Genomic DNA, 26,000 nt, shown 5'->3' on the forward strand with positions numbered 1-26,000 from the left:
GGAATGTTCTTCAATTTGTTTGTATCCTCTTTTATTTCATTGAGCAGTGGTTTGTAGTTCTCCTTGAAGAGGTCCTTCACATCCCTTGTAAGTTGGATTCCTAGGTATTTTATTCTCTTTGAAGCAATTGTGAATGGGAGTTCACTCAAGATTTGGCTGTTTGTCTGTTATTGGTGTACAAGAATGCTTGTGATTTTTGTACATTGATTTTGTATCCTGAGACTTTGCTGAAGTTGCTAATCAGCTTAAGGAGATTTTGGGCTGAGATGATGGGGTTTTCTAGGTATACAATCATGTCATCTACAAACAGGGACAATTTGACTTCCTCTTTTCCTAATTGAATACCCTTTATTTCCTTCTCCTGCCTGATTGCCCTGGCCAGAACTTCCAACACTATGTTGAATAGGAGTGGTGAGAGAGGGCATCCCTGTCTTGTGCCAGTTTTCAAAGGGAATGCTTCCAGTTTTTGCCCATTCAGTATGATATTGGCTGTGGGTTTGTCATAGATAGCTCTTATTATTTTGAGATACGTCCCATCAATACCTAATTTATTGAGAGTTTTTAGCATGAAGGGTTGTTGAGTTTTGTCAAAGGCTTTTTCTGCATCTATTGAGATAATCATGTGGTTTTTGTCTTTGGTTCTGTTTATATGCTGGATTACATTTATTGATTTTCGTATGTTGAGCCAGCCTTGCATCCCAGGGATGAAGCCCACTTGATCATGGCGGATAAGCTTTTTGATGTGCTGCTGGATTCGGTTTGCCAATATTTTATTGAGGATTTTTGCATCAATGTTCATGAAGGATATTGGTCTGAAATTCTCTTTTTTGGTTGTGTCTCTGCCAGGCTTTGGTGTCAGGATGATGCTGGCCTCATAAAATGTGTTAAGGAGGATTCCCTCTTTTTCTATCGATTGGAATAGTTTCAGAAGGAATGGTATCAGTTCCTCCTTGTACCTCTGGTAGAATTCGGCTGTGAATCCATCAGGTCCTGGACTCTTTTTGGTTGGTAAGCTATTGATTATTGCCACAATTTCAGAGCCTGTTATTGGTCTATTCAGAGATTCAACTTCTTCCTGGTTTAGTCTTGGGAGGGTGTATTTGTCCAGAAATTTATCCATTTCTTCTAGATTTTCTAGTTTATTTGTGTAGAGGTGTTTGTAGTATTCTCTGATGGTAGATTGTATTTCTGTGGGATCGGTGGTGATATCCCCTTTATCATTTTTTATTGCATCTATTTGATTCTTCTCTCTTTTCTTCTTTATTAGTCTTGCTAGCAGTCTATCAATTTTGTTGATCTTTTCAAAAAAGCAGTTCCTGGATTCATTAATTTTTTGAAGGGTTTTTGTGTCTCTATTTCCTTCAGTTCTGCTCTGATTTTAGTTATTCCTTGCCTTCTGCCAGCTTTTGTATGTGTTTGGTCTTGCTTTTCTAGTTCTTTTAATTGTGATGTTAGGGTGTCAATTTTGGATCTTTCCTGCTTTCTCTTGTGGGCATTTAGTGCTATAAATGTCCCTCTACGCACTGCTTTGAATGTGTCCCAGAGATTCTGGTATGTTGTGTCTTTGTTCTCATTGGTTTCAAAGAACATCTTTATTTCTGCCTTCATTTCGTTATGTACCCAGTAGTCATTCAGGAGCAGGTTGTTCAGTTTCCATGTAGTTGAGCAGTTTTGAGTGAGTTTCTTAATCCTGAGTTCTAGTTTGATTGCACTGTTGTCTGAGAGACAGTTTGTTATAATTTCTGTTCTTTTACATTTGCTGAGGCGTGCTTTACTTCCAACTATGTGGTGAATTTTGGAATAGGTGTGGTGTGGTGCTGAAAAAAATGTATATTCTGTTGATTTGGGTTGGAGAGTTCTGTAGATGTCTATTAGGTCTGCTTGGTGCAGAGCTGAGTTCAATTCCTGGGTATCCTTGTTAACTTTCCATCTCGTTGATCTGTCTAATGTTGACAGTGGGGTGTTAAAATCTCCCATTATTATTGTGTGGGAGTCTAAGTCTCTTTGTAGGTCACTCAGGGCTTGGTTTATGAATCTGGGTGCTCCTGTATTGGGTGCATATATATTTAGGATATTTAGCTCTTCTTGTTGAATTGATTCCTTTACCATTATGTAATGGCCTTCTTTGTCTCTTTTGTTCTTTGTTGGTTTAAAGTCTATTTTATCCAAGACTAGGATTGCAACCCCTGCCTTTTTTTGTTTTCCATTTGCTTGGTAGATCGTCCTCCATCCCTTTATTTTGTGTCTATCTGTGTCTCTGCATGTAAGATGGGTTTCCTGAATACAGCACACTGATGGGTCTTGACTCCTTATCCAATTTGCCAGTCTGTGTCTTTTAATTGGAGCATTTAGCCCTTTACATTTAAAGTTAATATTGTTATGTGTGAATTTGATCCTGTCATTATGATGTTAGCTGGTTATTTTGCTTGTTAGTTGATGCAGCTTCTTCCTAGCCTCGATGGTCTTTACAATTTGGCATGTTTTTGCAGTGGCTGGTACCAGTTGTTCCTTTCCATGTTTAGTGCTTCCTTCAGGAGCTCTTTTAGGGCAGGCCTGGTGGTGACAAAATCTCTCAGCATTTGCTTGTCTGTAAAGGATTTTATTTTTCCTTCACTTATGATGCTTTGTTTGGCTGGATATGAAATTCTGGGTTGAAAATTCTTTTCTTTAATAATGTTGAATATCAGCCCCCACTCTCTTCTGGCTTGTAGAGTTTCTGCTGAGAGATCAGCTGTTAGTCTGATGGGCTTCCCTTTGTGGGTAACCCGACCTTTCTCTCTCACCACCCTTAACATTTTTTCCTTTATTTCAACTTTGGTGAATCTGACAATTATATGTCTTGGAGTTGCTCTTCTCAAGGAGTATATTTGTGGCATTCTTTGTATTTCCTGAATCTGAATGTTGGCCTGCCTTGCTAGATTGGGGAAGTTCTCCTGGATAATATCTTGCAGAGTGTTTTCCAACTTGGTTGCATTCTCCCTGTCACTTTCAGGTACACCAATGAGATGTAGGTTTGGTCTTTTCACATAGTCCCATATTTCTTGGAGGCTTTATTCGTTTCTTTTTATTCTTTTTTCTCTAAACTTCCCTTCTTGCTTCATTTCATTCATTTCATTTTCTATCACTGATATCTTTTCTTCCAGTTGATCACATCGGCTACTGAAGCTTCTGTATTCTTCACATAGTTCTCGAAACTTGGCTTTCAGCTCCATCAGCTCCTGTAAGCACTTCTCTGCATTGGTCATTTTAGTTATACATTCGTCTAATTTTTTTTCAAAGTTTTTAACTTCTCTGCCATTGGTTTGAATTTCCTCCTGTAGCTCAGAGTAGTTTGATCCTCTGAAGCCTTCTTCCTCAACTCTTCAAAGTCATTCTCCATCCAGCTTTGTTCCATTGCTGGTGAGGAACTGCATTCCTTTGGAGGAGGAGAGGTGCTCTCCTTTTTAGAGTTTCCAGTTTTTCTGCTCTGTTTTCTCCCCATCTTTGTAGTTTTTTCTACTTTTGGTCTTTGATGATGGTGATGTACAGATGGGTTTTTGGTGTGGGTGTCCTTTCTGTTTGTTAGTTTTCCTTCTAACAGATAGAACCCTCAGCTGCAGGTCTGTTGGAGTTTGCTAGAGGTCCACTCCAGACCCTGTTTGGCTGGGTGTCAGCAGCGGTGGCTGCAGAACAGCGTATTTTCGTGAACCACAAATTCAGCTGTCTGATTGTTCCTCTGGAAGTTTTGTCTCAGAGGAGTACCCGGCCGAGTGAGGTGTCAGTCTGTCCCTGCTGGAGGGTGCCTCCCAGTTAGGCTGCTCCGGGATCAGGGACCCACTTTAGGAGGCAGTCTGCCCCTTCTCAGATCTCCAGCTGTGTGCTGGGAGAACCACTACTCTCTTTAAAGCTGTCAGACAGGGACATTTAAGTCTGCAGAGGTTACTGCTGACTTTTTGTTTGTCTTTGCCCTGTCCTAGAGGTGGAGCCTACAGAGGCAGGCAGGCCTCCTTGAGCTGTAGTGGGCTCTACCCAGTTCGAGCTCCCTGGCTGGTTTGTTAACCTAAGCAAGCCTGGGCAATGGCAGGCATCCCTCCCCCAGCCTCGCTGCCTCCTTGCAGTTTGATCTCAGACTGCTGTGCTAGCAATCAGTGAGACTCCGTGGGCGTAGGACCCTCTGAGCCAGGTGCGGGACACAATCTCCTAGTGTGCCGTTTTCCAAGCCCATTGGAAAAGCGAAGTATTAGGGTGGGTGTGACCCGATTTTCCAGGTGCTGTCTGTCACCCCTTTCTTTGACTAGGAAAGGGAACTCCCTGACCCATTGTGCTTCCCGAGTGAGACAACGCCTCGCCCTGCTTCAGCTCGGCTCGCACACGGTGTGCTAAACCGACTGTTCTGCACCCACTCTTTGGCACTCCCTAGTGAGATGAACCTGATACCTCAGATGGATATGCAGAAATCACCTGTCTTCTGCGTTGCTCATGCTGGGACCTGTAGACTGGAGCTGTTCCTATTTGGCCATCTTGGCTCCACCTCATATGCATACATTTTAAAAGATAGTGTATCATATATATTGTTTTGTAGCATTTTTTTAAAAAAAATTCAGTGCTCTATCTGTAACAGTTAATTTCATGTGCACCTTGGCTAGGCTATAGTGCCCAGTTGTTTGGTCAAACACTAAATGTTGCTGTGAAGGTATCTTTTAGAAGTAACACTTAGAATCAGTTGACATTAGGTAAAAGAGATTACCTTTGATGATGTGGGTGGAGCTTACCTGATTAGTTGAAAGCCAAAAGAACAAATGCTGAGGTTTCCTGCCTGAGTTTCCAGCCTACCATCTGGTATTACAAATTTTAAACTTAAGATTGCAACATCAATCTTTGCCTGAGTTTCTAGCCTCCTGGCCTGTTCTACAAATTTTGAACTTGCCAGCTCTTACAATCCCATGAGCCAATTCCTTAAAATAAATCTGTCTGTATTTATATATGCTTTAGAGAGTGACAGAATGGTGTAACAATATCATTAACATTTTCTACCCCAGTATTCTTTTACAAGATTTTAATGGCTTCCTAATGATTAATTAAATGGTAATCATATTAATAAAATCATAGTATCCAATTGAATGATGTTCCATAGTTTACATATCCATTCCTCTACTGTTAACACCTCTAACAATTTTTTTATTGTGGTAGAATACATATAACAAAAAATTTGCCATTAAGTGTACAATTCAGAGGCATTATTTACATTCATTATATAGTATAGCCATAATCATGATCCATTTCCAGAACTTTTGCATCACCCTAAACAGAAACTCTAACCACCAGGTCATATACCATAGTAGTTTTAAGTTGTTAAGTTTTATAATATTCATTATTCCAAATAGCCATAGATAACTGATACCAAAGTTAGTACCATGAGTGGGGTGCTACTGAAGAAAATGTAAAGCAAGTGTCATTGTTTTTAGGATTGGACAGTGAGTGATGCTAGAAAAGTGATGAGGTGGCAATTAGGACTGTTGGCGTGAGAAAATAACTTTTTTTTTTTTTTTTTGAGACAGTCTCACTCTGTCACCCAGGCTGGAGTGCAGTGGCACAGTCTTGGCTCACTGCAAGCTCTGCCTCCCAGGTTCATGCCATTCTCCTGCCTCAGCCTCCTGATAGCTGGGACTACAGGCACCCGCCACCACACCCAGTTAATTTTTTGTATTTTTAGTAGAGATGGGGTTTTACCATGTTAGCCAGGATGGTCTCGATCTCCTAACCTCATGAGATGCCTGCTTCAGCCTCCCAAAGTGCTGGGATTACAGGCGTGAGCCACCACGCATGACTGAGAAAATAACTTTTTGAGGCTGGAAAAGGGTGACCTGTGTTATGTAGTGAGGGAATAACTGGCAAATATGTCACCTGCAGTAACTGGAAGATAGGAAATGCTGTGTTCCTAATGAATTCCTGTGTCTGGCTAAGGAGATCTCTAGATAAAATGTTGAAAAGGCCAGTTGGGCAGTTCTGTGTACGTATGACAACATGCACAACACTATAAAGAAGCTATGGAGAGAAATGTTTGATTTGTAAACAAAATTTTGAGAAAATAAAGAAGAAATAATACTTGCTGGGTTGAAAATAAAACTGTTTCTCATTTACCACATTTTCAGTCTCTCCAACTGACAAAAGGTTCTTAAAAGTAAGAAATAGCCTCAGGGTAAAGAAACATAAAATCAAAGTTGTGGCTAGGGGACTTCTGATACCTCAGAAAGATTTAATGTCATGCCAGACCCTCTTAGAAGACAAAAAGGCTTCTAAAAGTCTTAAGAGTGTCTTCCCAAAGCAATCCAACAGACAAAAACTTGAAAGAAGTCTGTCTCAAAAATAAGTATGGTTATGAAATTTGGGGCATAGAGTGAACCCCACAAAGTTGTAAGAGAGTCGTATGAATGAAAGCATGGCCCAATTGGACTAAAAAGGTAAAAACATTTGAAAAGAAGCTTCCAAAACCCCAAATTTTTATGGAACAAGAGTAGTCTAAGAAAGCTACTTAGCTACAGACATGGTCCATTTCCTGTTGAAAGATGTCTCAGAAGGTGGAGCTAAGCATAGAGAACAATGGATTAGAGAATGACTTCCATGGAGCAGAATGAGGCTCAAATATGCATTCCTTCAGAATGGGAGACCCCAACGACAGCTGATGACTGGGTTTGGAATTACTGCAGAGCAGTGTGGTTGCTATATAACTCCTTATTATGCGCCTTTGGAATGGGAGTGTCTGTTGGGAATTTCCTGCCCTGTATCTTCTGTTTAACTTGTGTTTGTGAGAGGCAGATAACTTGGCTATTCAGTTCTCAGGTCCCTGGACCATGATGGGCCACATCCAAGGAGCTACCCCAGGGGGCCTCTCATTTGCATTCGTCCCCGCTACTGCAGGACAGAGATCATGGCAGTTGGGCCCGACTGGATGAGATTTGGGGGTCTTTGGAAGTGGTGAATGTGTTTGCCCTGGGGAAGAGGTGAGTGTGTTCACAGGAGAGTTGTGAGTTATTGTGGTCAGAGGGAAACCTGGGCCAGATGGGCTACAAAGATGGGTGCAAAACCTCCCTGTTCTTCATGCATGCCTCTCTAAAATATGACTTTGCCATTTCTTTCATGAAGAGGTGATGTCTAAGAGACCTTTTCACTCAGGGCAAGCTCTATGACCTGCTTTGACTCTAGAATGTGGTAGAGTGACATCGCATAAATTGCAGAGCCTAGGCTTCAGGAGACCTTGCAACTTCCCTCTCACTGTCTTGAAGTGCTGCCATCAGAGCATCTTGTAAGGAGCAGGTGGAGCATGTGGACAAGCCATCCCCACCAGCCCCTGAGACATGTGAGAGAGGCCAAAACAGGCCATCCAGACCCCACTGTGCTGGTGGATGAGACAGCAGAAGGAATATCAACCTACCAACAGAATCCTGAGAAATGCTCACTGTTACTTCAAGCTGCTGCATTTTGATGTTATGAAGCCATACATAACTTATGAAGTCATCTTTGCTGACTTAAAGTTTTCCGTAACTTTATTATAACATATCAAAATTATGAAAAATGTGAAAAGTAGAAAACTGATGAATTTTGCTTCTTCATATGGTCTTTAAGAATCTCAAAGGCATTGAAGTTTTTTATCTTTTCTGTCTTAGAATAAAAAACTTTGAATGAAAATCTGCTTCTTGGAAAAGCAGCAAGGTTTATGCAGAGGCAATCTGGTATTTGTGTGCACTGGCGGCTGATCATACCCAGCATGCATTCACTCTCAGGGCAGAGTCTGATGCCCCACATAATGGGGCACGGTAAGGACTCCCATGTCCTTGAGATAAAATGATAAGGAAAATACACACTGCTATTAGAAAAACAGACCCAGCTTCTGCACATTTTAATTCCCAAAGTTTTCATGAAAGACAATGATTTTTTGGTACCATGCTTAACTCTACAAGAATCAGTAGTGAAAACTAAAAATGATACTTTGTGAAAGTTCATTAATTTTGTTTTCAGCCAGTGGTGGCCTTGGTCAGATGGAATCAAATCTATGATGCTTTTTATCAGAAATGCTTGTACTGTGTACAAACTCAAAGTGATGGCTTTCAAAGATTGAATTTGATTATTTTCGGTATGGTGCAGATGAAAAATTACTACACAGGAGAAGGTGGGTTGGAGTGCTCACGAGTAACAAGGAAACAGTCTGAAGTTTTTCTGATACTTCTCCTTGGTCCAACCAAATGTGAGATATAAACACAAACATGAGATTCTGTTCTTATGTTCTGGTTGTTTCAGTCTTTACAGATGTATCGAAAGGCTGTCCAAAAATGTCTGACTTCCGTAGTGTGCCTTCGTAGCACTAGAGGGTTCTGTAGCTGTGAAACTGAAGGCATTGGCAGGAAGCCCTCCATCTTCAAACCACTTTCTGCTAAGGTGTGACTCTATAAAACCACTATCAGCTGGGCTTCACTGAGACTGAGTTGTTTCAGTAGGATCTTCCAGAAAAACATGTTCCCTCCTTTACCTAGGTTGTCATTCCGAGAACAATCTCACTTCCAATTTTGGCTTTACTAAGCAATAGCGTTTTAATGATTTTAAGCCAGGATTTGCTCCTCCTTTCCTCAGTATGAGACCTTAACCACTGGAGGAACCAAGAATTCATGTTGGTGGGTCCTCCAGGGCAAATGGCATAAGGTATGCAGTTGGCCTCTTCTGATATCTGTGTTTTAATCCTTTCTTCAGCCTCTCTTTTCTGGACCAAGGCTAAAATATTTTCTAGGCACAGTGGCTCATGCCTGTAATCCCAGCACTCTGAGGCCAAGGTGGGAGGATTTCTTCAGCCCAGGAGTTCGAGACCAGCCTGGGGAACATAGGAGACCTCATTCCTACAAATAATAAAAAAAATTAGCCAGCTGTGGTGGCGTGTGCTTATTGGTCTCAGCTACTTGGCAGGCTGAGGTGGGAGGACTGCTTGAGCCCAGGAGATCATGGCTGCATTGAGCCATGATTGTGCCACTGCACCCTAGCCTGAGCAACAGAGCAAGGCCTTATCTAAAAAAAAAAAAAATTTCTGAGCCTTCTAATTTTTTTTTCTTTAATTAACTTTCTGTAAGCCCAACAAGTAAATAAAACATTTATTTTATGAAGCATCTAGTTGCTTTTAGGGGAAGGGACATCCTCCGCATAGTATCTAGGCCAGCTCACTTTCTTCTCCTTACTCTTGATTTACTCTCTGCCATTGAATCTTCTGTGCCAATGTTGGATTAATGTTTCTGGGTCCTACTTTCATCATGCTCCCCTGTATTATCACCCGTTTTGGTTTACAGCAATGATTTTTAAGGTAAGGCATGGTGTGTCCATCATAGTCACATGGGAACTTTTTCAAGCCATATTAAAAATGCCCCCCATCCATCATTCTGCCCCTGGAACAGTGTGTGCACTTGAGACCTTCATGTAAATCTACTTTGTTGAAACCCACTGATCAGCATGGTGTATTTCATAACTCTTTGCCTTACATTCAAGAAATTCCTCAACCTGAACTCCATTTACTCTTTTTTTCATTCATTCAAATTAAGAATATTGCCTGAACATGAATTACGTGCTAGACGTTTTTCTAGGTGCAGGAGGAGTAGGGATGAACATCACTAGCCATAACTATAGCTACCAATTGTGGAGTGTCTGTTACGTGCCAGGCACTTTTAAGTTACCTACTTGATTTACTTGCATGACAAACTGTGAGGAAGAGCCCAGTATTATCCCCTATTAACAGATGAGGAAGCTGAGGCACAAAAAGCATGAATAGTTTGTTCCAGATTGCATAATAAGAGGCACAGCCAGCTTTCCTACCAAAGCAGCCCTGGCCCAGAGTCTGTACTTCCTCCTCCCCTGCCTCTGCCTGGTGGATAAGGTCCCCCTGGCCTTGTGGAACTTATGCTCTAGTGGGGACAAATAGTTATAGAGAATGACCGATGTTACTAAGAAAATAAAAGCTGGTAAGAAAACAGAAGAACTGAGGAGGTGACTGAAGTAAGCATTTATAATTTTATGTTATATCCATTGTAAAATATAAGTAGCTTTCTCATACCAGAAGCAGGGCTCAGTCCGACCTTGACTCAGTTTCCAATACTGTTCCCCACGGAATGGCTCTTGCTGGTGGCCAGAAGTAAAACTTAGAAAAATCTCTCTCAGAGACACCTAAGCAGGCTGGGCTCCCTGGTTTCCCATTGCTTCCTTTAAAGAAGCTCTTCACACATCTGCACAAGAACTCAAAGTGACCACTCTCAGCCCAGCATGACCTCCTAGAACTAATGCCTGCTTGCTTTCAACCTACCAATTAAAGCTCCCCAGGAAACCTGTTTGGATAACACCCTGGACCCAAGAAAGGCTCTGGGCCATGGGTTTCTTCTCTCTCTCCCTATCTGTGCTCCCCTGACCCCCTGTGTGTGTGTGGTCTCTAGGCTTGTCTTGTATCTCCAAGGGTCTATAAATACTAAAAACACTTAAACTTTCATATTGTAGTTGTGTCTTTGAAGCCAGGTCCCCATCCCGTATCCTGAGAGCAAGGCCTCCTGGAAGGGACCCATGTAGGTGGATCCCCTGCTGTCCAGGCCTCTTAGCTGCTGGGGTAGTGACCAGTTAAGTGGATAGAGTTTCATTCAAAACAATAATCATTCAACTGTATCTCACATCAAATCTCTGCTCTAGTTTATGTATCTACTTTATGTTCTTAGAAGACTCTGTGCAAACACATTGTCTTTTTTGAGTACCTGTCTTGTCCCAGGCACTCTGCTTGGTACGGGGAGAGATGAATCTTCTGTCTTCAAGGGCTTCCACTCCAGCAGGGGAAATGTGACTAACAGTGACTGCCTGCTGCTGTAGGTAATAAGTGGCTCCCACTAGGCCCTCCACTTGGTGGCCCCCTGTCCCTCTCACTGGTGGAAGCCTACTTGTCCTCTAAGGACCAGCTCACTAATGTCCTAGATCCTCACGGACCAGATTACTTTTCTCAGAACTGAAGAGCACTTACTAATGGCACCTCTTGTCATATGCCATCCCAGGATTCGAATTTTTTGTTTTTCTGTCTTGTGGCCCAAATAAATGCTGAACTCCTCGAGGGCTGAGAGTGTATCTAGCAGTTTCCTTATACTGGACTAATCAGATGCTGACTAGGTAGCAGTGAGAAAAATCAGAAATTCCCTTTTAGCCACATCAACTTACGTGAGGGGATATGTGTAAGGTACTATAGCTCTTCAAACAAGAGGTAGTCTTGTTTGAAGCGTGGATTGACGTAGGTGTTCAAATGATGTTACAAGTGGCTGGTTTCTCTGTCTCCATTTCTTTTTTTTTTGCTCTATTTCCAAATTTCCCAGATAGCAGAGCAAGTTGGCCCCAGCAGCTCTAGACACTCCATCTTCTCAAGAGATAGCCAACACAATAAAATATTTCAAGTTCCTGAAAGATAGCTGAAATAAGCCCTAGAAGTTTCTGGATTGGGAGCAGAGCCAAACCTGCCAGCTTACATAGATGAGGGCATGGATTAGGGTGTCTCACGATCACAGTGTCCTGCCTTCTGATTTGCTTGGAACTGTCCTGTTTTGGCACCAAAAAGATCTGCATCCTAGGAAACCCTCAGGTCCTGGGCAAATTCAGACAGTGACTTGCCCCATCAGAAGCAAAGCAAGGTTGACATTACCTGAGGTGGGCAAATGGAGGCTGGGTGGCCAGTGAGTGACCAATACCCCCAGCATTGGAGAGGGTGGAGCAGCCCTTCAAGAAGTTCCAACCGCTGCCCAGGACTGGTTTTACCAACTTCACTTGGCTGAGAATCGTAGGAAGTCTACTCAGGACTTGTGAGTCTCAAGTATCCCTGCCTAAACATATATGGATACCTGTTTAGAGCTGAGATCTTTTCAGCTCCCATAATATGAGGGAATTAGGTCTCAAAGAAGATCATGTATTTTGATCAGACCTTATAGCTGAGCAGTGGAAAGAAAAAAAGTCAGTGTGAGATCTCCCAGGGTTCCGCAGGAGTGGCTTCCTTAGTCCAACTGGCAGCCTATCCTGGAATATTGCCTGGGAGAGAGGTTAGTTGCTTTTCCTGGTGCTAGGAACTGAACGGTTTTACATATTGAGCAGTGGAAATACTTATTTGGCCTACAATAGGTGCAAAAATAGTGCTAATTACTAACAGTATCTCTTCTTTGCTGTGTGCCAGACACTCCCCTGGGCATTATGCAGTTAATACGTACCATGCATTTCCCGTGGTTAGCAATGATGTCAGGCATAGAAAAGACATGAAATTATGATGTCAAATGAATAAACTAGAAAAAGGAATTTCTTGGATTTTCTCCAGCTGTCCTAAGAATGTATCTATATTTTGATCCTGGCCTACCTTTTCAACATCTAAACTTTTTTCCCCCAAGCTTCTAGATATTCAAAGTTAAGTATTAAATAAAATCAGTAAATATATACAAGCTTGTTTGGCCATTCTGAATAAGGTTATATTTCCACCACACAATCTCCAAATTCTCTAGCAGAAGGGATCAATATATTATAGATACCTCCTTTCCTTCCCTCCCTGGCAAGCCACCACATCTGTCATGGGTACTCAATGCAGTGGCTGCACCTGGGCCTCGCTCATTAAGTAGTTGTTGATTGAGTGACTGAATTGAATGCCTGATGAGCTCGCAAGTAAGATTCAGACTGTGCCTGAGGAACCAATAGGATCCCTCTGCTTTTTATTCACTACTGCTGAGGTAGATCTCAGGCCAGCCTGAAGTTTAGGTCTACTGAGAAATAATAAGCCTCAAAAATTGAGCTTTGCTTCACCCAGTCTCCCAGTAAACACTAAGAAATGTTCACATTATTTACACATCCTAGACTGCCTGTCTTATGGACCAAATGCTTGTCCTCTCCCCAATTTACATATTGGAATCCTAACCCTCAATGTAATAGCATTAGGTGCTGGGGTCTTTGGGAGGTGATTGGCCAATGGACCTGGAGCCCTCATGATGGGATGAGTGCCCTTATCAGAAGAGACCTGAGAAGGCTTGCTTCCTGTCCCTCTGCTCTTCATGATGTGAAGACACAAGAAGACAGCCATCTGTGGGCCAAGAAGAGGTCCTCACTGGAACCCAACCATGCTGGCACCCCATTCTTGAATTTCTAGCTTCAAGAACTTGGGAAATAAATGTAAGCCAGCCAGCTTATGGATTTGTTATAGCAGCCTAAGCTAAGTTAGAGTCTCTAGAACAGCTGGTCTGGGGTGGTGGTGAAGGGAGGTGGATGGGCATATGACCCTGCCCTGCACATGAATGGCAAAGGCAACTGGAAAGCCTCTCCCTTTTGGTGAGATCCCCAGTCCACAAGGGCATGGTCATCCATAGCTTTACTTCCCAAAGCAAATTCTGGTTCCTGGGACCTGTGCCTCCATAGATGGCATGATCTGCAGCCTCCTGTGGTAATTTACCCTCTTCCTAAATTTCTGAGTCTTCACATTTAAGCAATCCTAGTTAGATATCCTCTACCTGTATCCATGGCTGTCTTTCAGTCACATTACAGACTCATTGTGATGACCATGTAGGGACAATGTGACTTCAGAAACATGGCCTCATTTGATTTTAATGTAAATATAAATCAGTGAAGCAGAAAAAGAGAATCTCCAGAAAAACAAGGGATGAGGCTGTACAGTAAGTTAAAGTGGAATCAGAACCCAACCATAGTCCATTATTTGTTTCAATCCTGCTCTTTTCTACCATATCACCCAGTTTCCAAATCGTTCAGCAAATTGCCATGGTCAATGGGATTGACCTTTCCCTTTTATTCTCAGGAAATCTCCCTTGTCCAGTTTGCAAGACTGTGTGATTCTTTCTACTGTTACAAGGAATAAAAGCCTTCCAAAAAAGGTCTTTGATGGCTTTATTATTTTATGGATCATTTCTAAGGGAATTATTGAACTTCATTTTGTAACCGCCCCTTGGGTTCACTTTGCCCACTGCCTAGACAGAGCCAATTTATCCAGACAGGAGAATTGCAATGGAGAAAGACTAATTCATGCAGAACTGGCTGTATGGGAGACTGGAGTTTTATTATTACTCAAATCAGTCTCCCCAAGCATTCAGGGATCAAAGTTTTTGAACATAATTTGGTGGGTAGGGGCTTGGAAAGTGGGGAGTAATGATTTGTCAGGTTGGATATGTAATCATAGGTGGTCGAAGTGAGTTTCTCTTGCTGTCTTCCATTCCTGGGTGGGATGGCAGAACTAGTTGGGCCAGATTACTGGTCTGGGTGGTGTCAGGTGATCTATCAACTGCAGGGTCTGCAAAATATCTCAAGCACTGATCTTAGGTTTTACAATAGTGATGTTATCCCCGGGAGCATTTGGGGAGGTTCAGACTCTTGGAGACAGATGCTGCATGACCCTGAATCTGTAATTTCTAATCTTGTAGCTAATTTGTTAGTCCTGCAGAGGCAGACTGGTCCCCAGGCAAGAAGGGGGTCTTTTCAGGAAAGGGCTGTTATCAATTTTGTTTCAGAGTCAAACCATGAACTGAATTCCTTCCCAAAGTTAGTTCAGCCTATGCCCAGGAATGAACAAGGACGGCTTAAAGGTTGGAAGCAAGATGGAGTCAGTTAAGTCTGATTTCTTTCACTGTCATGATTTCCTCAGTTATAAATTTGCAAAGGTAGTTTCACTTAGTTGCAGAGATGATTGGGGCTGATTCAGCATGGGGTGCATGAAAGGTGCTCAGCTGTGGGTTGGAGCAGAGGCCTCCACTGTCCTGCTCTTAGCTCCTGGTTTAGGGAGGAGCCCACTGACAGTTGCCAGGTGGATGGCTGCTGTGCTTCTGGACTTCACAGCTGGCTTTGTGCACAGTTTGTGTTTAGGGGTAAACTTCCTCTTGTCTTCACATTTCCCTGAAGAAAGTAGAAATTTTCTCCTCTCCTGGGTGTGAGTATCATGGTGCAGATGCGGGCAGTTTTAGAGTACATATTTTTAGTTTTGCTCCCTAATGACCTTACCCTCAGGCATAGATGATCGACTGCTTTCATTGCAAAGAAGCTGCTAATTGGCTAGCTCAATTTTTGTGCTTGTTGCCTACAAAGTATATGAAAAAGGCAACGTTCACCAGTCTCTTTCCCTCACTTCCTCCTGAATGTGTGTGCATCCAGAGGCCGCAAGACTCCTGCTTCCAGCAGGCTCCTTGTGATACACAGAGTTCTCCTGCCCCACCTCGGGCCTCCTCAGGGCCCAGGGCTGCATTTTCCAGCAGCTCCCTGCCCTTCAGCAACACACACACACACACACACACACACAATACACATATATATGAGGTGGGAGTCTTGCTATTTTGCCCAGGCTAGAAGACTTAAACTCTTGGGCTCAAGGAATCATCCTGCCTCAGCCTCCTGAGTAGCCGAGATAACAGGTGAGCCAACACTCTCACTATCAATATATTCTTCTACATAAAGATTACTGGTTGAAAACTTTATGAATATATCAAGACACTATTCATTAAAAATATTAACAGCCATTTCTATGAAAAGGACATAATAAAAACTAATCATGGGTAATTACTTAAACATATTAAAGAATATTTTCCAACAAAACTAACAGTCAATATTCTAGATTTCAAAGTAAAAATTCTTTTTAAGTCAGAAAATAGGGAAGGATAACAGATAATCACCACTAATATTTAACATTGCCTGGCAATTCCAGCAAATTAAATGAGAAACGTGACTGAAATAATTACAAAAATCATTGGAACATTAGAAATATAACTATTTACATTTTTGCTGAGATTATATTTGTATATGTGGAAAGCTTGAAAAATTTAGAACTATTAAAACTAATAGTTCTAATTTTGAATGGAGTGGCTCATGCCTGTAATTCTAGCATTTTGGTCTTTTTTTTTTTTTTTTTTTTGTTTTGAGACAGAATTTCACTCTTGTCGCCCAGGCTGGGGTGCAATGGTGTGATTTTGGCTCACTGAAACCTCCGCTTCCTGGGTTCAAGTGATTCTCCTGTGTCAGCCTCCCAAGTAGCTGGGATTACAGGCACCTGCTACCACTCCCAGCTAATTTTTGTATTTTTAGCAGACATGGGGTTTTGGCCAGGCTGGTCTCAAACTCCTGACCTCAGGTGATCCACCCGCCTCAGTCTCTCAAAGTGCTGGGATTACAGGAGTGAGCCACTGCGTCCGGCCTTTTTTGAGATGGAGTCTCACTCCATCACCCAGGCTGGAGTGCAGTGGCCTGATCTAGGCTCACTGCAACCTCTGCCTCCCAGGCTCAAGTGATTCTGATGCCTCAGTTTCCAGAGTACCTGGGATTATAAGCGTGAGCCAACGGGTCCAGCCAATCCCAGCATTTTGGGAGGCCCAGGTGGACAGATTACTTAGGTCAGGAGCTCGAGACCAGCCTGGCCAACCAACATAGGCAAACCTGTCTCTACTGAAAATACAAAAATTAGTCAGGTAGGGTTGTGTGTGCTTGTAATCCCAGCTGAGGCAAGAGAATCGCTTGAACCCAGGAGGTGGTAGACAGAGGTTGCCCTGGGCCGAGATCGCACCTCTGCACTCCAGTCTGGGTGACAGGGGGAGGCTGTGTTTAAAAGAATAAAAATAAAATAATAAATAAAATTTAGTAAAACGAATAGATATTTAATACTTACATGAAACCAGTAGTTTTCACTTCAGTAATGATTAAGATTTGGAAACAAACATGCAAGATGAAATTTTTTATTCCAAAAGTTAAAACAAATCTCTACAAATGGAGACAAATTTGACAAGAAAGCCACTGTGCCTGCCAACTCAGGAGGAACAGGAAAGAGCTGAGCCCACAGAAACATGCAGCATGCTCTAGGGTTGGGAAACCTGAGGTAACTTAAATGTTAGTTCTCCAAAAACTTATCTGTGAATTTAAATTACAATTAGCTTTCCAATGGAAAAACTTCTTAATGGAGTTGGAGAAAATTATCTTAAAATTCATAAGGAAGGACACATATTTAAAGAATAAGAAAGTAGAAAAAAAGAAGACTAAGGAATTTTGATTTTAAGGTATTTTGATTTTACCAAATATTACAACAGTATAAAGACAGCATGGAAAATAGCACAGTGGAATAGAACAGAAGGTCAGAAAGTTCCCTCCTAGGCAAATCTAACAACCAAGTCTAATTTAATTGTGAAAATTCAACAGTATGCAAGAAGAGAAAACATAACATTTGGTATTTTTTAATAAGAGGTGCTGGTACAGCAGTCTGCCCATTGGTAAGATAATAAAATTGAACCCGTATCTTACTCTACATAGAAAAATTAATTGCAGATGTATTAAATACTTAAGTGAAAAGAAATCCTTCCAGATGTATTAAATATTTAAGTGAAAATAAATGATATAAATCTTATAAGGAAACGTAACTAGAAAGAAACAGTGTCCACCAATAGGAGAAGTTCTGTGTAAAACAGAATATCTGGAATTCATGAAGTTTTACATGGTCTTGGAAAATAAAAAATTAAAACTTGGAAAATAAAAAACTAAAACTATCATCTGACTTAGATATGAGAGAAGAGAGACAGATCCTCTCATATTGTTTTATATTGTTTTATACTCACAAAAGGAAAGAGAAGCGAAACTAAAGGCAGGTAGCCCAGTGCCTAGGAACCAGACCCGAAACCAAGGAACCAGACCTGAAACCAGGCCTGGGCTTGCCTGACCTAAGCCTGGTAGTTAAAGATCGACCCCTGACCTAACTGGATATGTTATCTATAGATTCCAGACATTGTATGGAAAAGCACTGTGAAAATCCCTGTCCTGTTCTGTTTTGTTTTGATTACTGGTGCATGCAACCCCAATCACATACCCCCTGCTTGCTCAATTGATCACAATCCTCTCATGTGGACCCCCTCAGAGTTGTGAGCCCTTTAAAGGGGCAGGAATTGCTCACTCAGGGAGCTTGGCTCTTGAGACAGGAGTCTTGCCGATGCTCCCAGCCAAATAAACCTCTTCCTTCTTTAACTCAGTGTCTCAGGAGTTTTGTCTGTGGCTCATCCTGCTACAGACATATGGAAAACATGATTGATGTAGTTAAGTTAGAAATGCAACATGGAGAAAAGTATGAAAAATATGACCTCATTTTTGTGCAACAAAGGCAGAATACAACTTTTATGTGTCTGAATATGTGTGTCTCAATATAATCACATAAGCAAAGAGAATATTTTGGAAAGATATATTCTGAGTTAGTAATAGGAACTTCACTGGAGAATGATGGAGATGAAATGGAGAAGGGAAGAAATGGAACAAAAGAAAAAAGAGAACTTAACCAATTGAAATGATGGATCCTACAAATGCATTCATGTAGATGATTCTTCTGCCACTCTTCCCACCTCACTTATCCCAGCTATGGGGCCACTGCTGTTTTGCAACACACCAAATGTGCTCCTGCCTCAGGGCTTTGCACTGGCTATTCCTACTGCCTGAAGCCCACTTCCTCTAGAATTCTGTGCATATCTCACCTTCACTTCTTCCAGGTTTCTGCTCCCATGCTATCTCAGGGAGGCCTTCCTTGGATACTGCATGAATTAGCAACCCACCTTCCCCAAGTACTCCCCATTCTCCTCTCCCTGCCTTGACTTTCTCCATGGAACATATTACCATCTGATGTGTGGTAGACTTAGGTATTTGTTTACTCAATTTCTCCTTCCACGAGAGTGTCAGTTTCAAGGGATAGGGACTTTGTTTTATTCTTTTTTGTAACTCTGGGAGCTAAAATAATATCTGCCATGTAATAAATATTTTTGGATTAATGAATAAACGTGTATGTGAGTGCATATATACATATATGCATATATATGTACAACAGAAAATATAACTGCCCACATATAAACGAGAATTCTCCTTCCGATGCTGAACTTCGAAAATCAGTCACTGGTTCTCTTAAGAAAGAAGCCTGTTTTCTCAAATGAACTAGACTGCATTTTCACAATTAAATTAGACTTGGTTGTTAGATTTGCCTAGAAGGGAACTAAGAGTTGCATCTCTTTCTGTTGTGACTCACCCTATGAATCAGCAGGTCATCTTATCCATTTCAGCTTTAGTTTTTCATTTCAGCCTGTAAGTAATCAACATTGTTGAACAATTGAACATTTTTGTGGCAAAATCTATCTGTGAAAGTGCTTTGTGTTATTAGGGAGCATTTCCTCTAAATTTCTAGTCATTCTGGCCAATAAATGCCACTACTCTGATTTTTAAAATTCCAGGCACATAGTTTGGTGTCTGCCACGTTCACTCAACCAGCCAAGCACTAAAAGCCAAATGTTTGTTAGTTATTTAGCAGAAATCTTTTTCTGACACCCATGCCAGTTTTTATAGGGTGATTGGCTGAGAGGCTGTTCACACAGTTAGATGGAATAGGATCAGGTTAATTTTGCTTTGGTTCTGGCTTTCAACAAGCTTTGTACCACTCTGTGGATGGTTCTGTGCACACATGGGTGCTTTAAAGCATGCTTCTAGGTGCTTTTGACCTAGATTTGTTGGTTTCTGTTATTTGTATAATAGTTTGAAAATGAATAGTCATAATGGAGTTTGTAGCCTTTTAAAACCTAGACATTTCAGACTGTGACACAACAGGAAATGAAACCCAGTTAATTAATCATTTAATCAGATTTTTAAAATGTGCATGTAGAGCTTGCTGTTATGAGTAGAACTGCTCTATTGGAAATATAGAGTGGAATGTAAAGGAGAAATGTGAAAAATCAATCATGAAAGCACAGTCCTCCTCAGGGAGGTGAGGGGACACTTCCCACAGCAGGATCGCTCACCCTGTGTTTGAGACACGAGGCTGTGCCCCTGGGCTGATGACCAAGGGACAAAGGCTTCTGGGTGATGCTGGGACCCCTCTTCATCCTCAGATTAAGGGGAGTCACTCCTGAAGAGGCACTTTTAGAAATAAAGGACTGCATTTTATCATTTTAAGATTTGAGCATTCAAAAATAGTAAATTGTGGTTTTAAAATGACAAACTTTAATTTCAACGCATCCCTTTCTATTTTATTGTCAAGACTTCATGCTGATTCTTCAGAAGAGAGAATGCCAGTTTTCAGTATGCCAGTGGGTATCAGTTCAACTTCAAGATCTTTGTTAGTCCTGTGACATCAAAAAGGATATGTTTCATCAAAACATTAGGAAGGGGAGGGAGTGGCAGCCAGATCAACAGCACTTATTACTGTTTTAATAATTGCTGCCAACAGCATTTATTCTGAAGTCCAAGTACTAATTTGTTGTGTTTGTCAGATAATAATTGTTTCAGTATATTAATCTGGAGTTCCAAAATATAAATCTAGTTCTAAAATTTCCTAGAAACTCTGGGGGATATTTCAGATGCTCTCGTTTAATCAGTAACATGCTAGGTCATTGGTAGCTAAAATGTCATCTGCCTCCATGTCCCAGTCTAGCTCTTGCCATTATTTTCAAGTATAAAATTGCATCCTGTGTTTGACCATGAAATTGAAATGCTCTCTTTCTGAAGGCCAAACATGGTAATTGAAAGGAATGATTGCAGGTGTTAACAGGGCCCTTTTCTAAAGGAAAGATGATTAAATTGAAGAACTTTTACAATAAAATAAAACAGAAGATGTACAGTAAGATAAATCTAGGGCACATAGAGTGGTCTTCTTCTGCTGTCTCTGCTGAACAGCATTGCTCAATGAAGACTTGGCATTCTTAGCTGAGGTTAAGGAACTCGACCTTAGGGCCAAGTAGTTTTCAGCTTTTCAGTGGTTACAAGCTGCAGTGGTCACAGCTGACCCAGGTCATTTGTCTGGAAAACTCATGCCCCTTAATTATAAGCAGGTTTAGTCAAATGCATATATTGGCATAAATTCTTCATTGTCTCTGGAAACACAACTCAAAGCACCAGGTGAAAGTAGTATTGTGTGTGCACAGAAGACAAAGCTCACACTCACAAATATCAACACACACCCACACGCAGCCACCCACACACAGGTTAATGCCCATCTCACAGAAGAACAATTAACAAACCATTTATGGTTCTATTTCCTTTCCTATTGCTAATGTTATTCACTTTTCTAAAAAACATCGAGAACACAGTGATACACATCATTACACAATGGTATCGGCTTACATGGAGTATCTGATGTAAAATACCTTCAATACTGACATAGATCTCTATGCATGTGGACATTCAAGCGCAAATTTTAATGTATATACAGTACTAAGAACTGTATCCAAGCAAGCTGTCTGCAATGGAGCTTTTCCCCCACAATTAATCCTTAATATTTTTTCCATGCTATAGGCATTAACTCACTCCATGATTATTAAGGGGTTAGGTGGAAGGAACAACGATTTCCATACAGGTGATAACAGAAGAGTTAGGCTATGTCTTTGGCCATGAAAAAGTGACCTGCACAACGGCCTTACCATCTTTCTGGGTCACTGCCAGGGTGCCCGTGTGTCCAGCATATCTTTCTTCTCCTGAAGCACAGCTGCACTGGGAATGTCACGTCCACATCAATGATGAGAATGGCCTCTGTTAGAATCCAGTCCTTTGGGAAAACTTCCTTTCATTTAGTAGGCACACTTCAGAGATTTAAGAGACTAAAAGTCTTGTGGCTCATGGTTACAGCCATCAAAGAATGTATTCTGCATAACAAGCACCGAATTTTTTTTTTTTTTTTTTTTTTTTTGAGAGGGAGTCTTGCACTGTCGCCTGGGCTGGAGTGCAGTGGCAGGATCTTGGCTCACTGCAACCTCCACCTCCCAGGTTCAAGTGATTCTCTTGCCTCAGCCCCTGAGTAGCTGAGATTACAGGCAATCGCCACCATGCCCGGCTAATTTTTTGTATTTTTAGTAGAGACGGGGGAGGTTTCACTATGTTGGCCAGGCTGGTCTCGAACTCCTGACCTTGTGATCCACCCACCTCAGCCTCCCAAAGTGCTGGGATTACAGGCGTGAGCCACCGCACTCAGCCAACAAATACCAATTGTTTTAATGCATGAGGTGCAAAATGAGAAGCACCTTAAGGGAGGTATAAACAAAGAGTGATGGGAATTCAGACAGGGCAAAGTTGCATTAGCAAATCAGACTTTATAATGTTGTAGTACTTATACTTTTCAAAGCATGTTCAGATATATTACCAAATTTTTCCTCAAACCAGTGTGTTGGTAGGCTAAGGCAAACACAGCTTGTTATAGTTGAGAACTGTGCGAGCAGGGCTCACATTCAGGTGATGAGCTCACCTCCCACTGCTAGTTAGAGACAGAGCTAGAACTACTTCTAATCCACTTATATTTCTAACATACTGATGTCAAGAGAAGGAAGAGTGGAAAGAACACTTACCTTTGAATTCTCCTTTTTCTAACCAAATGTTTAAAACAACTTAGCTCCAGATAATATATGTTAGAAAACAGAGCATGTTGTATTAAAAAGAAACCTGGCTTGAGAGTCAGAATATCTAAGAGATTTGCCACGCTGATTTACTTCATGACATTAGGTCAGGCATTTAATTTTTTTGCACGTCATTTTTTAAGCTGGTAAATGAACATAATCATGTTTTCTTCCTTTCAGTGACAGAGATTGCATGAGGCTAAATGAGTAACAGCATTATCTCTTTATGACATTGATCTAAAAGAGGAGGAACATAATTTGCATTTAGCCTAGAGGCTGATTAAGCCACCTCCTACCTTTATTGTTTGCAGTTAATGGTGGAGAGAACTGATTTCATCTGTGCTTCATTAGGATCTTGTCCTCTGGGATTCGCCCCTGTGTTACAATGCGAGGTTCATCAGAAGGAAGAGAGTCAGGGCCTGTGTTACAGAAGGTGCCCTCTGATTCTTTTTTGCAGAGATAGAGCAAAGAAAAATTATGTCATGGCCATGCTCTAAATTTAAGCCAGTTTTATTTCCTGACTTATACGTGGAGAATCTTCATTCATGTAAATTGCTTCTTTTAAATTTTACATGTAAAACTAAGAGGGTTAAAATATAATGACCTGGTGATACAATGGTCCTTATAACTTTTAAAGAAGTCCAATAATGTCTTAGCAAAACTGTCATCTGCTCTTTGTTCAGGGGCTCCCTACACTGACTGTCCTTTCCCCCTTTGATGTCTTGGATACAGTTTCACTCACTAAGTGGTGCCACCTGGTCCAACTGAACTTTGAAATGGCATATGGAGTTACCTCTTCTCTGTGGACTGTTTCTTGAAATATCAGTCAGTTAAGCCACCTTAATCTAGCTTGCTTAGCAACACTGGCCATTGAACAGACAACTAGCACAGAGAGCTACAGGCAATCAATCAATTTAAGGAGATTCTGTGAAAAACAAATACAGTACTCTCCGCTTGGCCCACCTTTGCTTATTGTTACCAAATCCACAGCTGGGCTACATTTGCAGGATTGGTTTGATCCTTTGAACAATGAATGGAGGCTTTGGTTTCAAAATCTTTTCCAAGAAGGTAAATAAAACCTCCTAAGATATTTTACTTCTTAATAGAGAAACTATTTAGTTCTGCTAAAGAAAAATCTTTAATCATTCTTCCACAGTCACGGCTGTTGAGCACAAAACCATGTAAAATGCATATAAAAACATATAAAAACCTTATAATCATGCATGTCAAGTAATTGGTTTATTATTTAAACTTGTCTTGTTTTTAAATTTTTTTTGTAAACCTTCCTATCTAGTTACAGTATTATAGTTCTTATTGTATTTATGTAATTGTAGCAAAACTCAATGTGTCTTCTGGGGATATTTAATAATATCCTTATTGAAGATATATAAATATTTCATAACTCTTTTTGAGAGGACTTTGAGCACAGTTATTATCTTTTATTTCTGTAAATGCGATCTCAAATCCCCAACTGCAGAATCCTAATTGCACCATGGTTACTTTCTACCATCAATGAGTCCTTTCAGATTTGAATCTCATTTCCTGAACACTTATAATGCTTCAGTCGCTGTAATAAATGCTTTTTTTTTTTTTTTTTTTTTTTTGAGAGGAAATCTTGCTCTGTTGCCCAGGCTGGAGTGCAGTGGCACAAACTCAGTCCATTGCAACCTCTGCCTCCCAGGTTCAAGTGATTCTCTTGCCTCAGCCTTCCGAGTAGCTGGGATTACAGGTGCACACCACCACACCTGGCTAATTTTTGTGTTTTTAGTAGAGATGGGGTTTTGCCATGTTAGTCAGGCTGGTCTCAAACTCCTGACCTCAAGTGATCTGCCTGCCTTGGCCTCCCAAAGTGCTGGGAGTATAGGCGTGAGCCACAGTGCCCAGCCATAAATGCTTTATATGCACTTAACCCTCAAAAAATCTGTGATATTGATAATATGATCTCATTTTGATAGGTGGAGAAACAAAGGTGCCGAGAATTTATGTAATTTGCTCATAATTATATGCAGTGTAGGCAGCAGAATTTAGATAAATTATAGGCCACTTATAGTAAAAATAATAATAAAGTCAAAAAACCCAAATTTAAAATGAGAAAAAACTTGAATATACATTTTTCTAAAGACGTCATCCACATGGACAATAAGCACATGAAAAGATGCACATCATTAGTCATTAGGGACACGCAAATCAAAACCATAATGAGACACTACATCTCACCCAGTTGGATGGATGGAACCAAACAGCCACTAAGATGACTATAATCACCAAGTGTCAGCGAGGATGTAGAGAAATTGAGACCTCACGTATTGCTTGTGGAAATGTAAAATGGTAGCGTCAGTGTGGAAAAGAGTTTCACAGTTGTCCAAAAAGTTAAATTCGGAATTACCATATGACCAAGCAATCCCATTTCTAGATTCATGCCCAAGAGAGTAAAGCACCTACAACCACATACAAACTTGTACATGGCTGCTTATTCATAATAGCATTATTCATAATAACCCCCAAGTGGAAACAATCCAAATATTCATCAGCTGATGAATGGATAAACAAAATATGGTATATCCAAACAGGAAATATTATTCGGCAATAAAAAGAAATACTAATACACGCTAGAACATGGGAGAACCTGGAAAACATGATGCTATGTGAAATAAGTTAGTGACAAAGGACCACATATTGCACAATTCCATTTATTGAAATCTCTAGAATAGGGAAGTGGTAATCATAGAGACAGATAGTAGGTTAGCTGTTGCCAGGATATGGAGGGGTTTGAGAAGAAATGGGAAGCAACTTTTTGGGATGATGAATATGTTCTAAAATTTGATTGTAAGTGATGGTTATACAATTCTGTGAATATACTAAAAGCCATTGAATTGTATACCTTAAAGAGATGAATTTGATGGTATGTGAACCATATCTCAATAAAAAGAATATTAAAAACAATATTTAAATAAATATTTAGGAGTCCTTAAACCATATTGTGGGAAACATTTGAGGCATTTTGATTACCTTTAGTTTAGGATAGAAAAGCTGAAGTATTTTCAGTTATTTGAAGCAGTGTTTTTACTTAGTTTCACTCTATGAGTTTGGTGGTATTGCAGCTTTTTCTTTTGAAGCAGTAGCATGAAAATATACAGCTATGCACCACATAATGACATTCCGGCCAATGATGGACCACATATATGACCCATGGTCTCATACAATTGCAATGGAGTTGAAAACTCTCTATGGCCTAGTGACATTGTAGCCATCATAACATTGTAGTTCAAAGCATTACTCATGAGTTAGTGGTGATGCTGGTGTAAGTAAAAAGCATTACTCATCGGTTAGTGGTGATGCTGGTATAAGTAAACCTCCTGCATTGCCAGTCATCTAAGTCCAGCACATAGAATTATGGACAGTACAGAATACTTGATAATAAGAAAGAACTATGTTACTGGCTTATGTATGTGCCATACTGTACTTCTTATTATTATTTTAGAGTGTATTCCTTCTACTTATATATTTAAAAAGTTAACTGTAAAAGAGTCTCAGGCAGGTCCTTCAGGAGGGATTCTAGAAGAAAGCATCATTACCACAGGAGATAACAGTTCCATGCCTGTTATTGCCTTGAAGACCTTCCAG

Source organism: Symphalangus syndactylus, chromosome 7 (genome assembly GCF_028878055.3).
Source record: "Symphalangus syndactylus isolate Jambi chromosome 7, NHGRI_mSymSyn1-v2.1_pri, whole genome shotgun sequence".
Lineage (NCBI taxonomy): Eukaryota > Metazoa > Chordata > Mammalia > Primates > Hylobatidae > Symphalangus > Symphalangus syndactylus.